This window comes from Mesoplodon mirus (assembly GCF_964341445.2).
Source record: "Mesoplodon mirus genome assembly, chromosome: 4".
In the NCBI taxonomy this organism is placed as follows: Eukaryota; Metazoa; Chordata; class Mammalia; order Artiodactyla; family Ziphiidae; genus Mesoplodon; species Mesoplodon mirus.
Window position 1 is genome coordinate 65,348,969 of NC_138979.1, and position 16,426 is coordinate 65,365,394.

The following is a 16,426-nucleotide window of genomic DNA, read 5'->3' on the forward strand; positions in this document are numbered from 1 at the left end:
GGGTTTCGAATTCTTTGAATAACGCATTAAGAAAATTCTGTTGGGGAGAAAATTGTCCTCTTACACATGGAACCAAAAGTCACATAAATTCTGACTGGAGGCTGGTGACTAGCACAGCTTCGTGGAATAACCTAACTTTTCACGTAAGACACAATCCCAAAGCTTTAAGATACCGTCTATGCATATGGCACCAAGCATCACCTTTTCAAGCCCTCGCCGGCACAGGAAGTGGGTTGGACACCCCAACCCATCACCCTACCCCCACAGGAAGTGAGTTATGTTCCCCCCTCCCCCAGAATGGCCTTCCTCCCCTCCCCCAACCGGAAGTGAGGCGCCCCCATTCAGTCGGCCTCAAACCGAGACAAACCAATAACAGCAAAAGAGGGATGATCTTCAAGGGGTGAAGGGCACATCCACTGTGGCCACCCCCAAGCTCGCCTTGCTTACTGACCTGCTGACGACAGGGGTAGGCAGGGGCCTGGGGCCTAAAGAAAGTCCCTGGCACAGGGGACAATTCCCTGAGCCCCTCTCAATCGCCTTCACTCTTCTCACTGCGTCGCCTCACAGCTTGACAAAAATTCCTCCGCAGTACTTTATTTTGATGTCTTTTCTTTCCCTTTACCTAATCGCTTAACCACCTTCCCATAGGTAACTTCTCTAATCGCAGCACTTAAGGCTGTTCTGGTGAGGAGAAAAATGGAATACTATTCCCCATACCTTCAGAAAAATGGAGGGATTATTTTGTTCAAAGGAGGCGAAGGACTACGTGATTACGCAAGGTGAGACTTATTTTCGCGGAGGTTTCTGGGAGATGTAGTTTTTTACATTGCTAAGGCCTGCAGAAAGTATTGGGACTTAAATTGGTTATTACTACGTGCTGGAATCCTTGAAGACACATATCCTGTATTCGACGGTAGGCAGACCTAAGGGGCTTAGGCACCAAATGGACCAATACTTCGTTCCCTTTTTTCCCCTGGTACGTAATTGAACTGAAATTTCCCTTCACGCCGGCCCAAGGTCCTGGTCGTCCCGCCCTCTTCCTTTGGCCACGCCTCCCTCAGCCAATCAGACGCTCTCTAGGTCTCTTCCTCTGAAGGTAGGAACGCGAGAGGAGGGGCCTCATGGTGACTCCTCCTTCGGGGCTGAGGAGAGACTGGGAGAGGGCCGTGGCCTCGTGCGCGCGCGCGCGTGTTCGCTCAAGGAGCGCGGCAGCGAGTGCGCGCGCGGAGGGGCGGCGCGCCGGGCTGGGAGGAGGCGGGCAGGCTGGTGGGCCGGGCGGTCTACGGGCGGCCGGGAGCGCGCGGTGGACTCGGCGGCGGCTAGTAGTTAGTTAGTTGTTGTTAGTCAGTGTCAGTTGCTCGGCGGTGGCGGCCGCGGTCACCAGGAAGGGTACTGGACGGCCGGCGAAGGTAGTCACCGCGGCGGCGTGTGAGCCCCTCAGGTAACTGGGGCAAGGTTGCCCACGTCGCCTCCTTTCCCTTCTCCTCTCGCGCCGGCTTGTGGGACCTGGGTCGCCGCGGGGTGAGGGGGCTGACCTGGGGGAATCCGGGCGGGGCGGCGTGGGGTCTGGGTGGCGCCGCCGCGGGGGCTTTGGCGGCCGGTGCGTCCGGCCCGGCGCGGGCTCTCCGGCCACGGCCACCCCCGCGCCCTGTCGCCCCCGGAGCCCGCTGGCGCCGCGCGCCCCCAAGCGCCCCCGCTCCCGCCCCCTCTCTCGGTGGCTGTGGCGGCGGCGGCCCCGGCAGCTCGGCGCCCCCCAGAGGAGGGAAAGTTGGGACCTGGCGGCGAGGGACGCCCCCGGGCGCGGCTGGAAGGCTGCTGGGGAAAGTGAATCCTGGAGGAGCCGGACGCGGTGAGGCTGGGGCAGGAAGGACTCCTTTCGCTCCTGCTAAGTCTGCACGGACCTCCACCTCCAAACCCGGGAGGATCCGGCGCAGCCTGGCCAGCAGCGCCAGGGTGAAACCTGGTGACTCTGCCTGCTCACTTCGCTCTACGGTTTGTGAGCCCCTAACGTGCCGGTTTCCTCGGTTTTGGGGGGATTTTGAGGGGTTCGTTGGGTCAGTTTTGTTTCTCTTTCGCCCTTTGACTCGTCCGTTCTTGCAACTTTTCTCCCCTCCCGCGTTGAGGACTTGCCGTCTGAGCCCCTTCTCTACCCCCTCCCTGTTGCCTGTACCATCCGTCTGAGAGCTTGATTTCGTGTTTTCGTCCTTTGACTGCATTAAAGACTGCTGAGAGCAACAGGAAAGAGGAGCCCTCCCACCTTTAAATGTTAACTTTTTTGCAATACGTTGTGTTTTTTAAGATCCCCGTTTAGGAATTTGAGAGCTGTGGAATGGAGTTATTGCAAGGTTGGGGTTGAGGGGATAGTGACGAGTTAAAGGAAAACTATGATTTCATCTTTACTGGCCTTGTTATAGAAAACCTAATACATTTTTCTTCTGCCTCTGTTAAATGTGGTAAGATTATACGTTGAATTAAATACTTGGAGATTTACATGAAAGGCTATTTTTAGGTCATTGTATGATGTATGTCCACAGCTTTTCACCTGAATTGGGATTGCCTTGAGGATTCTGTTTTGGGGCCTACCTCTTGATTTTTGTTCAGCCACAATGCCTTTTTTTCTTTTCTTTTTTTTCCTCTGATAAATGAAATGATGTGGTAATGTGTATAGTCGGAGAACCCATATTGCTCTCTGCAGTGTAGAAATGAAAACCGTGAATTATACACAAGGGTAAAACTTTCCATGAGCAATCTTGAATACTTGCTTCATGATGGCTTCTCTATAATCTCAGAACATTTCTAGATAGCTCAGTCCACTGACTACTCTAATTACTTTCTGAAGTGCCTGGCACTTCTCTTCGGTGACTCGTTTAGTAAACTGTAATGGCAAGTATGGTACATTTTCTTGACTTCAGAGATGGGAGTTGTAGCCTCGACCCAGATTAACAGTTAACAATGGAAGCAGAATTCATACCATTGCTAGTGAGTTTTGGCTATGACCAACTCACAAACTATGTGAAAAAAACAAACATCTTTCCAAAACTGTCAGAGGGGAAGAGGGGAAATATTTTATCATGTCTTTATTTTTGGAGACTCTAACATGACTATATTATGTGGGGAAAAAAATGTCAAATTATTTTCTCTAAGCCTTTTTGATGTGTGGTCCTCTTCTTCATCCCTTCCCCGCCCCCGTACATTTATGGTTTGACATTTATGTTTGGCTGGGTTCCAGGATGGGAAGAAGAGTATTTTGGTGGAAGGAAAAGATAAGATTGCTTTGAACTATTATGATACTGTGACTATTCATTTTACCCAGAGACAGTACAGAAAAACTTCCTCCATAATTTTTGTACCCCATTAACATTCTGTCAGAAGTCATTTTTAAGAGTCTACCCTGAGGCCCATAAAGAAATAATGCCACTTCATAACTGTTCCTGACAATCACATTAAAAAATGTGTTCCTGGAATGTGTTGTATGTGTTCTCATATAAACATTTATCTTTGTACATTTATGATAATGTAAATATTTAAGTCTGAGAGCTTAAAATTTTTATTTGCTTATTTGCATACATGTTTTTCAACATCTAGCAGTGCCAACCATATTTGCCAAATAAGCATCATCCATAAATTCATGCTTTGGCACATTTCATATAATAACTCTTCTAAATTGCTCCGTGGTGAAGCACCATGAGATTAGTGTTTGCTTCATAAGAGAGATTTGTTGTTGTTTTTAACTGTAATGATGCTCTGTTTAAGTGGAACAGGTGCTGGGCTCTAGCTGTTTGTGTTGAAACCTGCCAAATCATACTCTTTTGTTGGATGGGTTATTTGAGTAATTTAGGAACCAAACTGTGGCCCCTAGCATGCCAAGTTGAGTTCAAGGCTCCATTTCACTGCTGCAAATTCCTGTTTTCACTGTAAGAGGTGGTTGTGTGTGACGAGCTTTATTTTCTTATTGCTCTTCTCTTTACTTTAATTCCTACTCCCTACCTTCGTTCTGATCCTTTCATTACTGGAGCTCTTGGGAAAGTCTAGACTCCTTCTTTGCTGGTTTGTTTTCCTTGGAGAAATTCTAGTAACTTTCAGGCCAGGAATAGATAGTTCCCATTTGTTCAGCAACTATTTTGAGTGCCTTTTAAGTGGTAAACATGGTGGTAAGCCCTGAGTATATGTAGAATGATATGCCTTTTTGCAAGGAGCATATAGTTTAGGAGAAGATAGCTGATAACCAATAATTATAATGTGGAGTGATATATAACAGGTGTAAGCAGATTCCTATGGATGGAAGCACAGAGCAGGAGGGGTAGTTGACTAAGCCTTGGGGTCTTGGGAGGGGCATGTCCTGAAATGCATCTTAGTGGGTTACCTGAGCTAATCTTCAAAAATAGATAGCAGTTAACTAGGTTCGAAAAAGGGAAAGGACATTCTAGACCAGTGCTGTTCTGTATAAATATAATAATACAAGTCACAAATGTAATTCACATATATATTTTAAAATCTTCTGTTAACCACGTTAAAAAAGGAAAAGGTGAAATTAATTTTAGTAATATATTTTATTTAAGCTGATATATCTAAAATTTTATTTCAATCTGTAATCACTATAAAAACGCATTACTGAGATATTTGACATTCTCTTTTTCATACTAAGTCTTCAGAATCTGGTATGTATTTTATACTTATACCACATCTCAGTTGCATCTAGCCATGTTCAAGTACTCAGTAGGCACAAGTGGACAGCAGAGTTTTAGAACAGGGGCTGATGAAGTGATAAGAAGCCAAATCACTGAATGCCTTATGAACCAAACTAAGGAGCTTTAACTTTGTCCTGAAGGCTGTGAGGATTTAGTGGGGGGAAAAATTATGCTGTGATAGAATCATATTTGTGTTCTAGGCAGTGTGGTGAATGCTGGATTAGAGAAGGGCAAAACTGGAAGCAAGACCAGTTAGGAAGCCATTCCTGATGAGAAATGATGAGATATGTAGAAGAGGGGTGGATGTATAAGAGGTTTAGGAAGTATTATCAACAGGACAGGGTAATCAGACTACAGAGTTGAGCAAGATTGAAGATTTAGCATGATTCCCATATTTCTGTGGTGAGCTACTGAATGGGGCAGACAACTAAGAGAAGCCAAACATCTGTGCCAGACAGACCAAAGCTGAAAAAAATGAACTATGCGAGAATTGTCACAGAAGCTGAGGGAGAAGAATATTTCAAGGACTAGGAGTGGACAATACTGTATCCTGCCATGAAAAGGCCAAGTAAGATAACTGAAAAAAGTCCCTGAAACTTGGTGATTAAGTCATTTGTAACTTCAGCTAGAGCAGGTAGCTACATTGTAGTGCTTTGGGGGTAAGGGGGTTGAAGAGTCAATGACAGGGTAGGAAGGTAGCTAATAGAGAGGGATACAGTGTTTTCAACAAAGGACTGAACAAATAGTGTAGGTGAAGGGAGATGCAGGGGATTTAGAGAAGTTTACTCCTTCTCCCCCTTTTTTAAATTAAGAGGATCTTGGGCATGTTTATGTGGTTTATTGGAAAGCACCAGTGGAGGGGAGAAATTGAAGCGGTGTTGGGGAGGCGGAGAGATGGGGGACAGAGGTGATTGATGGAGCCAAGGATTTGGAGACAGTAGGAGGGGATGGGGTCCAAGGCATAGGTAGAGAAGTTGGCCTTGGGTAGGAGATGATTTTCTTTTCTTTTTTTTTTTTTTTTTTTGCGGTACACGGGCCTCTCACTGTTGTGGCCTCTCCTGTTGCGGAGCACAGGCTCCAGACGCACAGGCTCAGCGGCCATGGCTCACGGGCCCAGCCGCTCGCGGCATGTGGGATCTTCCCGGACCGGGGCACGAACCCATGTCCCCTGCATCGGCAGGCGGACTCTCAACCACTGCGCCACCAGGGAAGCCCGATTTTCCTTTTTCATTGAGCAGAAACGAAGGAGGTGAAGTTGGAGGCACTGTAAATAAGTTTCTAAATGATAGGGGCAGGAAGGAGAACGAGTTGATGTGTCTTATATCATTTTTGAGTACCTGCTTAGAATGATGGGGAACATGGTAGAATAGGGGTTCTTTAAAAAGAGAGTGTAAGTGTATAACAGCTTCCAAGGGAATGATGTTGGGGGGGAGAGTCAGACAGACAGACTCAGGACTAGGATAATGAAAAAGGATTGTTAGGTAGCATTGAGGACCCACTTGAGGTTGTAGACCTTGGATTTGTAGGGATACCAATTTGCATGGTTTGATTTTTCTCCAGCACTGATCACTCTGGGTATGTACAGCTGAAGAAACCATTTAATACTCACAAGAGCTCATAAGGTAGGTACTGTTGTTATTCTCCTTGATTGTGAGATGAACAGCTGGTGTTCAAACCCTGGTGGTTCAATTCCAGAGCCCAGGCTGTTACCCACTGCTTTACAGATGCCTGCTTGGTAGAGATACCTAAAGGGCAATTGGTTGAGGAAATTAATGATGTTAAGGACTGTGACTGAAATGAACTGTGGAGTCCAGGTTGGTTCATAAGCAGGAATCATAGAAGGGGTGATTCAACTGGGAGAAAATGAAGGGCGTGAAAGTTAGAGGTCAGTGTGAAGCCGAAGAACTAGTAAAGAGGGAGCAAAAATATTAGCTTTTACTTATGGATTACCTACTATGTGCTAGACACTTTAATACCTTATTTCTAATCCTAACATAAGTGTTATTAACCTTACATCCATCCCTTTGTCATTCTCCTTCAGATGAAGAAACTGAGGATTAGAAAGGTTAAGTTACATATCCAGAGAGACACACCCTATCAAGTGATACAACCAGGATCCAATACCCATTCTTTCTTCTCCAAACCATAGTGTTCTCAAGTAAGGAGATAAGAAGGAAAATGCAGTAATGATGAAAAGTGGTAGAACGACACTGGGATATTAAATTTAGGACTTCAAAGGTGTATCATTCATTTAACAAATGTTTGTTGAGCATTAGGTGCATGCTAGGCATTGTTCTAGGTGCAGAGGTTATAGTAGTGAACCAAACAGACAAAAATCCCTGCCCTCGTGGATCTTACATTCTAGAGCGTGTGAGACAGACATTAAACAAAATAAGTAACTTGTTGTTATACAGTATTAGAAGGTGATAGATAGGTGCTGTGGAGAAAAATAAAGCAGGCAAGAGGGGTAGGTATGCCAAGGGGTGTGTGCACTTTTAAAAAGGATGTCTGGGAAAGACTTGGTGAGGAGTGAGCAAAGGCTTGAAGGATGGAGGTAATCAGGAGCACACTGGGTCTAAGAAACAGTTTGCGTTGGCCCTGAAGCAGAGGTGTGCTTGGTGTATTCCCAGAACACTAGGAGGTCAGTGTGCCTGGACTGGAGTGAATAGAAGAGTAGAAAGTGGTTTCTACTTTGTGGAGAAACAAAGTGGAGAGATAACTGGGTCCAGATTACATAGAGCCTGTAGAACATTGGAAGGACTTGGGTGTTTATTTTTTGAGATGGAAACCATTACAGGTTTTTGAGCAAAGTGACGTGATCAGATTTATGCTTTAAAAACTTCACTCTGGCTGCTGTGTTGAAAGTAGTCTAAAGAGGTGAAGAGTAAAAACTAGAAGATCAGTTAGGAGGCTCTCTTTAAAAATCTAGTTGAGGGTTAGTGGTGTCTTAGACTAGGAAATTGATGAGAAATGATTGGATTTGGATATATTTTTAACTTTTTATTTTGAAATAATTTTAGATTTACAGAGGAGTTTCACAGATAATGCATAGAGTTCCTTTATGCCAGTGTTTCTCAGCCTCAGCCTTACTGACATTTTGGACTGGCTAAACCTTTGTTGTGGGGATTGTCCAGTGCTATACAGGATGTTAAGCAGCATCCCTGGTCTCTATCTATAGATGCCAGTACCATACCCCGGCTGTAACGATCAAAAATGTCTTTAGACATTGCCAAATGCCCCCATGGGGCAAAATTGCTCCTATTAAGAATCACTGCTGTATACCCTTCATCCTTTTCCCCCTAATGTTAACATCTTACATAACCATGGTACATTTGTCAAGCTAAGAAATTAACATTGGTACAATATTTCAGACAAACTGCAGACTTTATTTGTATTTCACCAGTTTTCCCACTAATATTCCTTTTCCATTCCATTATCCAAACCAGGAAACTACATTGCTTTTAGTTGTCAAGTCTCCCTTATCTCTTCTAATGCATGACAGTTTCTTGGTCTTTCCTTAACCTTTTACGACCTTGATACTTTTTTTTTAAGGAGTACTGGTCAAGTATCTTGTAGGATGTTCCTCAATTTGGGTTTTCTGAGATCTTCTCATGATTAGTTATCGAGGTTTGAGGAAGAGTATCACAGAGTGAAGTGCCCTTTTTTTTTTTTTTTTTTTTTTTTTTTTTTTTTTTTTTTTGCGGTATGCGGGCCTCCCACTGCTGTGGCCTCCCCCGCCGCGGAGCACAGGCTCCGGACGCGCAGGCCCAGCGGCCATGGCCCACGGGCCCAGCCGCTCCGCGGCACATGGGATCCTCCCAGACCGGGGCACGAACCCGTATCCCCTGCACCGGCAGGCGGACTCCCAACCACTGCGCCACCAGGGAGGCCCCTGAAGTGCCCTTTTTATCATGCCATAGAGGAGATCCATGTTATCAACATGACGTCAATGGGTGATCACTTTGTTAAGGTGGTTTCTGCCAGATTTCTCCATTATTTTTCACCGTCCATACTCTGATCATTAGAAGCAAGTCATTAAATTCAGCCCACACTCAAGGGGAGGGGAATTAAACTCCACTTCCTGGAGGCAGATGTATCAAATAATTTCTGGACATATATTACAACCACCACAGTAATTGGTAAATATTTTGGGAGAGATACTTTGAGCCTTTGCCAGTATCCTGTTTCTGCTCACTGATTTTATTTATTTTAAAAAATTTATTTACTTTATTTATTTTTGGCTGCATTGGGTCTTCATTGCGCGCAGGCTTTCTCTAGTTGCGGTGAGCGGGGGCTACTCTTCCTTGCGGCACGTGGGCTTCTCATTGCGGTGGCTTCTCTTGTTGCAGAGCACGGGCTCTAGGCATGCAGGCTTCAGTAGTTGTGGCTCACAGACTCTATAGCACAGACCCAGTAGTTGTGGCGCATGGGCTTAGTTGCTCCGCGGCATGTGGGGTCTTCCCGGACCAGGGCTCGAACCCGTGTCCCCTGCATCGGCAGGCGGATTTTTAACCACTGAGCCACCAGGGAAGCCCCTCTGCTCACTAATTTTAGCATTCATCAGTAATCTTGCCTGCATGCACTGTTTATTTTCCCTCATTCTTACTACATTTATTAATTGGAATTCTTCTGTAAGGAAAGTTTGTTCCTTATCTATCTAATCATTTATATCAGTTCTAATTTATGGATACTTACTTTATTCTTAGGGTTATAATTCACTTGGTATCATTATTTATTTTGTTGCCTGAATTATTCCAGCTTTGCCCATCGGGAGCTCTTTTAGGTTGACTTCTGTGTCTTTTTGATGTGTTCCCATCCTTTGTATGTGTACGTGTTACACTTCTTTATTTTCTGGCACTACTAGATGTTTCAGGCTCATCTTGTATTTTTCCTGCCTCTGCCCTAGACTCATTTCTTCAAGAAACTCTGATTCCTTTTATTGGAGAATGGTATTTTGAGGTCAAGATCTGGATGTTAGGTGTGCTTGTTGCTACTGCTGCTAGATGCTATCAGTGGACAGAGCTAGGAAATATATGTATGCATACTAATCTATGTATCCACACATATCTATATTTTTTTCTGTGTGTAAAATATATCTCTGACTCTAACTGGGTATGTTTTGATCCAACAAGTTTTGCGGATGGATTGGATGTGGAATGTGAAAAGAGAAGAGTCAAGGATGACTTCAAGGTTTTTGGCTTAAGCAACTGGGAGGATGGAGTTGCCATTTTCAGAGATGGGAAGACTGTGAGCAGAGCAGGTTTCTGGGTAGAGTTCAAGAGTTCTGTCCCAGACTGGCTACGTTTTTGAGATGTCTAAGAGACGTGTAATCGAGATGTCAAGTCAGCAATTGAACAAATGAATCTGTAGTTCAGAGGAGAGTGGTCCAGGTTGAATACATTTAGCAGTTGTCAGTATAGATAAGATCACCTGAGGAGTGAACGTAGCTAGAAAAGAGGTTCAAGGACTGACCCCAGGGCAGTCCTAGTCAGAGAGATGAGGAGAAGCAGTTCTGCAAAATGATAAGGATTGGGGTGTGGCTATAGGGTGGAATTCATACCTATTATTAATAAACACTTTTTCAATACCTGTTATTGGCAAGGCACTGTGCCATTTTGGGAGTTAACATTGTGCCATAAATTTACAATCTAGGATGAGACAAATTACAGACTGGAAATGAAAGTAGCAGTGAAAGGCAAATACCAGATAATGGTTCAAATAACATTACTAGAGAAGCTTCTTAGAGGACATAGGCATAAGAAATAATGAACTCAAGCCTGTGCCAGCTACATATAAACACTAATGTAAATATGTATCAGTCAAAGAACTTGTCAAGGTTTCATTAAGCTCTTAGGTGGGTAATTGTGCCTTTAGTCACTGCTATCAATTAAACCACTCAGTGAACTGGTTAGGAGGGTTTCTGCTACACTTTTTAACTTTTATCTCTCTGCCACCTTTTCACAATCAGTGGGATTCATCTTAAGACTGCTTAAAATAAAATGTTTCAGTGTAAGATCAAGCAGAATTGGCCTTCATCTTCTGCGAACATGCATTTTTGATTGCTGCTTTCATGGATAGTTTTAGACATTCACATTTGTCAGTTGGTTACTAAAACTGAAGTCACACCCCGATGCGATTATGGAACTTTACAAGTAATTTAAATGTGTAACCTAGTAAACAAAGGTTTTAGTAAAATATTTTAATTTCAACTCCTTTGCTCTAAAAATGGATAGGCTTTCATTGCCAGCTGATAAAAGGTGGTATAGCATGAGAAAGGCAGATTGTACCTATTGAGTAATTATCAGTCACTCTCTAGGAACTGTAAGAAAAATGAGGGTTTTTTCTACTTTATAGCATAGGGGCAAAAAATCACGGGATTCCATTCTCAATTCTGCCACTGAATGGTTGGCAAAGCTATTAACCATTTGTATGTACAGTGTGTTGTATTTATTAATTGTGAGAAACTTTAGCATATTTATATGCTGAGTGAAAAGAGACTCTGCCTTGAGTGCAAAGACTGTCCTGTTAGCGCAGTTCCTAGCATGTAATGGATACTCAAATGGTTGTTGAATGAAGGAATTACATAAAATACTTGACCCTTGTAAAGTAAGACCTGAAGAGTTATTTAGCTTGCTCAAGAAACCTTAAGATACTGAAAACTTCAGTTGTGTAAGTAAGAATTAGGGCAAAATAAAATAAATCTGTATGCTAACATACTCATTTTAGGCTAAGCCAAACAAACAATACTACTCTTTAAAAACATGATCCTTATGTATCAAGTAGCTCATAATCCTATCCTCCATGAGTAGAAAAGAATTCTAGTTCAGGAGTCAGGCAGCCTGAATTTGAATCCTGGCTCAACCGCTTACTAGCCATGGGCCCTTAAGTTAGTTTCTTAACTGTGCTTCAGTTTCCTCGTTTGTAAAATGGGGATAATACTTACACCTAGTTTATGGGGTTGTGAGGTGAAAGAAGAATAATAGCAAGCACATAAGTGTTTGATATACAATGTGTTTAATTAATTTTAACTGTTATTTTAAAAGTGTTGAGAGTAATATTTTAGTTTTTCATTTTCTAGAAAATTGTATCTGCTGAATGATAACTAAAGGGAAAAAAAACCTATGTGAACAAGGAAAGAAGACTGATGGGAAATTATACTCATAGTAATGTGTTTGAACTATGAATAATAGGTTTTCTACTTTTTGCTGTCTCCATTTTTTTCACTCTCAATATGTTTAGCAGATTTTATTAACTGTTTAACTGTAAGACACTGGGCTTTCATGAGCATATTGCTTTTTAGAGAGTCATGGTTAAGAGCGTGGATTGTGAACCCAGATGGCCTGGGATTGAATCTCATCTCTGACGCTTAATAGTGGTGTGGTCTTGGGAAAATTACTTTATTTCTCTATCCTTAGTGTTCTCATCTGTAAAATTGGGATATTGATAGTACCTACCTCGGAGGGTTAATGAACTAATAATTGAAAAGTGTTTAAAATAATGCCTGGGGCATAGTAAGTATCATGTGCTGTTGAATAAAATAATGGTAGAAATATTACATTTAAAAATTAATGAAAGATTTTAGCTTTCCAGTATATTTATAGGTTCATCCACATTACGTAGACTATTTCATTTCTTATCTTTTAGAGAAAAGTTTTCCTCTTAATCCCCTATCTCTCCCTCCCTAAGCTTCTTTGGTTCCCTTGATGATGGAGGAGCAGGAAAACTCTTTCCTCCTAAATCCCTTATATGACAGGAGCACTTTGCATTGTTTAAAGTTAGGATTCTCCCCCACCCATAATTTTCATAAGAGATTGATTTACTTTTGTTATTACAAGGGAAGATGCCATGGTATATACTTCTTAAATATTTTGAAATAATGAATTGAATATTTCAAATGCTGAGAAACTGCCTTCTTCCCAGGTGTGAAACCGTTTTTATAGATTTTATTTGGGTATGAAGTAGGAGTAATTGTGGGAGTTTGTGTGAAAGAAGATTTAAGGCATTGGAGAAGCAATAAAAAGTATTTTCCTAATGTCAGTTCTCTCCTTGACTTGAAAAATTGTTTTTGCAGCAATATCCTTAGACTGTTTTTCAGCATTTGCCTTTGGGGACTGGCTGCATTCACAGTGTTAAACCTCACAACTAAATATTTCAGGTAGATTGCCAGTTCTTAATTCAACTATGGTCCTGAAGTTAAAAGAGGTTGTTGGTTTCCAGATTCAATGAAGAAGTTCATATAAGGAGAGAAGAGAATCCTGTGGTTTGATAATCTTTTTCTTCTATATAGAATAAGACAAAGTATACATTGTTTCTTATATACTCCTTTCCTTACAAATGCAGCTTGTGGAATGATAGCATCAGTGAATATGTAAGTTGTACTATCAGCAGCATAGAAATAATTTATAAATATAGTAGTTCCTAATTTAGAGAGTTGAACTTTAATTATTGACTTAGATTTTATTTCACATATATATGTTTATTAAACATGTGCAAATAAAATTTGAATCCTATTATAAATGCAACTTGTAGTTCTGTTGTCAGTTTGGCATTCCAAAAGTCTGTTAAAAGATCTTGTCATCTAGAAAAGGATGTGTTTTGTATTCTTTTGTAAAAGGCAACTACAGGGTTTTATGTTGCAGGAATGTTGACCCTCTCTTCTCTTATCTCCTATGGGACTGCAGGGTCTGGGTTTTCATGGACTAGCTGTCTGACTAGGAAACCGAATCCTACTGTACAGATTTCCTTCTAATTCTCTCTGTCTTTTTTGGCTTCAGATCTGAAGTAGAGTTTGATATTACCTATTATACTATACATCTTTAAATTTTATGTTAGGAAAAAGTTAGCTTTTTAAAAATTATGTAAGTTTCAGGTGTACAGCATTATAATTTGACATCGGTATACACTACAAAGTGGTCACCACCGCAAGTCTAGTTCCCATCCGTCACAATACTGTTGACTTCCTTCACCCACTTTGCCCACCCCTTAATCCTCTTCCCCTCTGGTAACCACTAATCTGTTCTCTGTATTTTCGAGTTTGTTTTTGTTTTATTTTGTTTGTTCATTTGTTTTGTTTTTTTTAGATTCCACATATGAGTGAAATCATATAGTACTTTTATTTTTCCATCTGACTTATTTCACTTGGTATAATACCTTTATGGTCTATCCATGTTGTCACAAATGGCAGGATTCTATTCTTTATTATGGTGAGTTAATAGTCCATTGTGTGTGTGTGTGTGTGTGTGTGCGTGTGTGTATACACACATATATACATTCATCAGTGGACAGTTGTTTCCATATGTTGACTATCGTAAATAGTACTGCAGTAAACATAGCTGTGTATATATATCTTTTCAATTAGTGTTTTTGTGTTCATCAGATAAATACCCAGAAGTGGAATAGCTGGATCATATGGTAGTTCTATTATTATTATTATTATTTTTTGAGACATCTCCATAATGTTTTCCATAGTGGCTGCACCAATTTACAGTCCCACCAACATTATACAAGGGTTCCCTTTTCTCCACATCCTGTCCAACATTTGTTATTTCTTGTCTTTTCAATGATAACCATTCTAACAAATGTGAAATAATATCTCATTGTGGGTTTGATTTGCATTTTCCTCATAATTAGTGATGTTGAACATCTTTTCATGTGCCTGTTGGCCATCTGTATGTCTTCTTTGGAAAAATGTATGCAGATCTTCTGCCCTTTTTTTTTTTTTTTTGCAGTACGCGGGCCTCTCACTGTTGTGGCCTCTCCCCTTGCAGAGCACAGGCTCCGGACGCTCAGGCTCAGTGGCCATGGCTCACGGGCCCAGCCGCTCCGCAGCATGTGGGATCTTCCCGGACCGGGGCACGAACCCGTGTCCCCTGCATTGGCAGGCGGACTCTCAACCACTGCGCCACCAGGGAAGCCCTGCCCATTCTTTTTTTTTTTTTTTTTTTTTTTTTGCGGTACGCGGGCTTCTCACTGTTGTGGCCTCTCCCGTTGCGGAGCACAGGCTCAGCGGCCATGGCGCACGGACCCAGCCGCTCCGCGGCACGTGGGATCCTCCCAGACTGGGGCACGAACCCGCGTCCCCTGCATCGGCAGGCGGACTCTCAACCACTGCGCCACCAGGGAAGCCCCCTGCCCATTCTTTAATCAGGCTTTTTTTGTTTTGTTTTGTTTTTTTGTTCTTGAGTTGTGTGAGTTCTTTATATATTTTGGATATTAACCCCTTTTCGGATATGTGATTTGCAAATATCTTTTCCCATTCAGTAAGTTGCCTTTTTGTTTTGATGATGGTTTCCTAAAAGCAGAAGCTTTTTTAGTTTGATATCCCATTTGTTTATTTTTGCTTTTGTTTCCCTTGCCTTTGGAGTCAGAACACACAAAACATTGCTAAAACTGATATCAGTGAAATTACTGCTTTTGTTTTCTTCTAGGAATTTTATGGTTTCAGGTCTTACATTCAAGTCTTTAATCCATTTTGAGTTAATTTTTGTGTCTAGTGTAAGACAGTGATCTAGTTTCATTCTCTTGCATGTGGCTGTTCAGTTTTCCCAGTACTATTTACTGAAGAGACTATCCTTCCTCCATTGTATGTTCTTTGCTCCCTTGTCATAAATTAATTTCCATATATGTGTGGGTTTATTTCTGGGCTCTCAGTTCTGTTCTGTTGATCTGTGTGTGTGTTTTTGTGCTGGTACCATACCATTTTGATTACTAAAGCTTTGTAGTATAGTTTGAAATCAAGGAGCATGATGTTTCCAGCTTTGTTCTTTCTCAGTGTTCTTATGGCTATTTGGGATCTTTTGTGGTCCCGTACAAATTTTAGATTTGTTTGTTTTAGTTCACTGAAATGTGCCGTTGGAATTTTGATAGGGATTGTATTGAATCTGTAGATTGCTTTGGGTAATATGGACATTGTAAAAATATCTGTTCTTTCTATCCATGAACACAGAATATCTTTCCTTTTTTTGTGTGTCTTCTTCAGTTTTTTTTTGCTGTGTCTTACAGTGTTCATTGTACAGGTCTTTCATCTCCTTGGTTAAAGTTATTTCCAGGTATTTTATTCTTTTTGATGCACTTATAAATGGGATTGTTTCCTTAATTTCTCTTTCTGATAGTTCATTATTAGTGTATAGAAATATCACAGAGTTCTGTATGTTGATCTTGTATCCTGTGACTTTACTGAATTCATTTATTAGTTCTAACAGTTTTTTAGTGGAGTCTTTAGGTTTTTCTTAACATCTTTATTGGAGTATAATTGCTTTACAATGGTGTGTTAGTTTCTGCTTTATAACAAAGTGAATCAGTAATACATAGACATATATCCCCATATCTCCTCCCTCTTGAGTCTCCCTCCCTCCCACTCTCCCTATCCCACCCCTCTAGGTGGCCACAAAGCACTGAGTTTATCTCCCTGTGCTATGCGCTGCCTCCCACCAGCTATCTGTTTTACATTTGGTAGTGTATATATGTCCATGCCACTCTCTCACTTTGTCCCAACTTACCCTTCCCCCTCCCCGTATCCTCAAGTCCATTCTCTAGTAGGTCTGCGTCTTTATTCCTGTCTTGCCTCTAGGTTCTTAATGACCATTTGTTTTTTGTTTTTTAGATTCCATATATATGTGTTAGCATACGGTATTTGTTTCTCTCTTTCTGACTTACTTCAATCTGTATGACAGACTCTAGGTCCATCCACCTCACTACAAATGACTCAATTTCGTTTCTTTTTTTTTTTTTTTTTGCGG

At 41.7% G+C, this 16,426-nt stretch overlaps 2 protein-coding genes across 10 annotated transcripts in view; one reads left to right on the forward strand and one right to left on the reverse strand.

The window, feature by feature from the left end:
- Nucleotides 1-756, reverse strand: part of HMG20A (high mobility group 20A) — a 66,721-nt gene extending 65,965 nt beyond the window's left edge. Inside the window, exon 1 of the mRNA XM_082619380.1 lies at nt 452-756. The gene's annotated coding sequence lies outside the window, so the exon portion shown is untranslated. The remainder of the gene's footprint in view (nt 1-451) is intronic.
- Nucleotides 757-1,295: 539 nt separating this feature from the next.
- The window catches only part of PEAK1 (pseudopodium enriched atypical kinase 1), a 306,121-nt gene continuing 290,990 nt past the window's right edge, over nt 1,296-16,426 (forward strand). For 8 of the 9 annotated variants that reach the window (XM_082617339.1, XM_082617336.1, XM_082617334.1 and 5 more), the window contains exon 1: nt 1,296-1,441. The gene's annotated coding sequence lies outside the window, so the exon portion shown is untranslated. Of the gene's footprint in view, nt 1,442-1,816; nt 1,993-16,426 lie in introns of those variants that run through there. The other variant, XM_082617342.1, reaches the window with a different exon arrangement.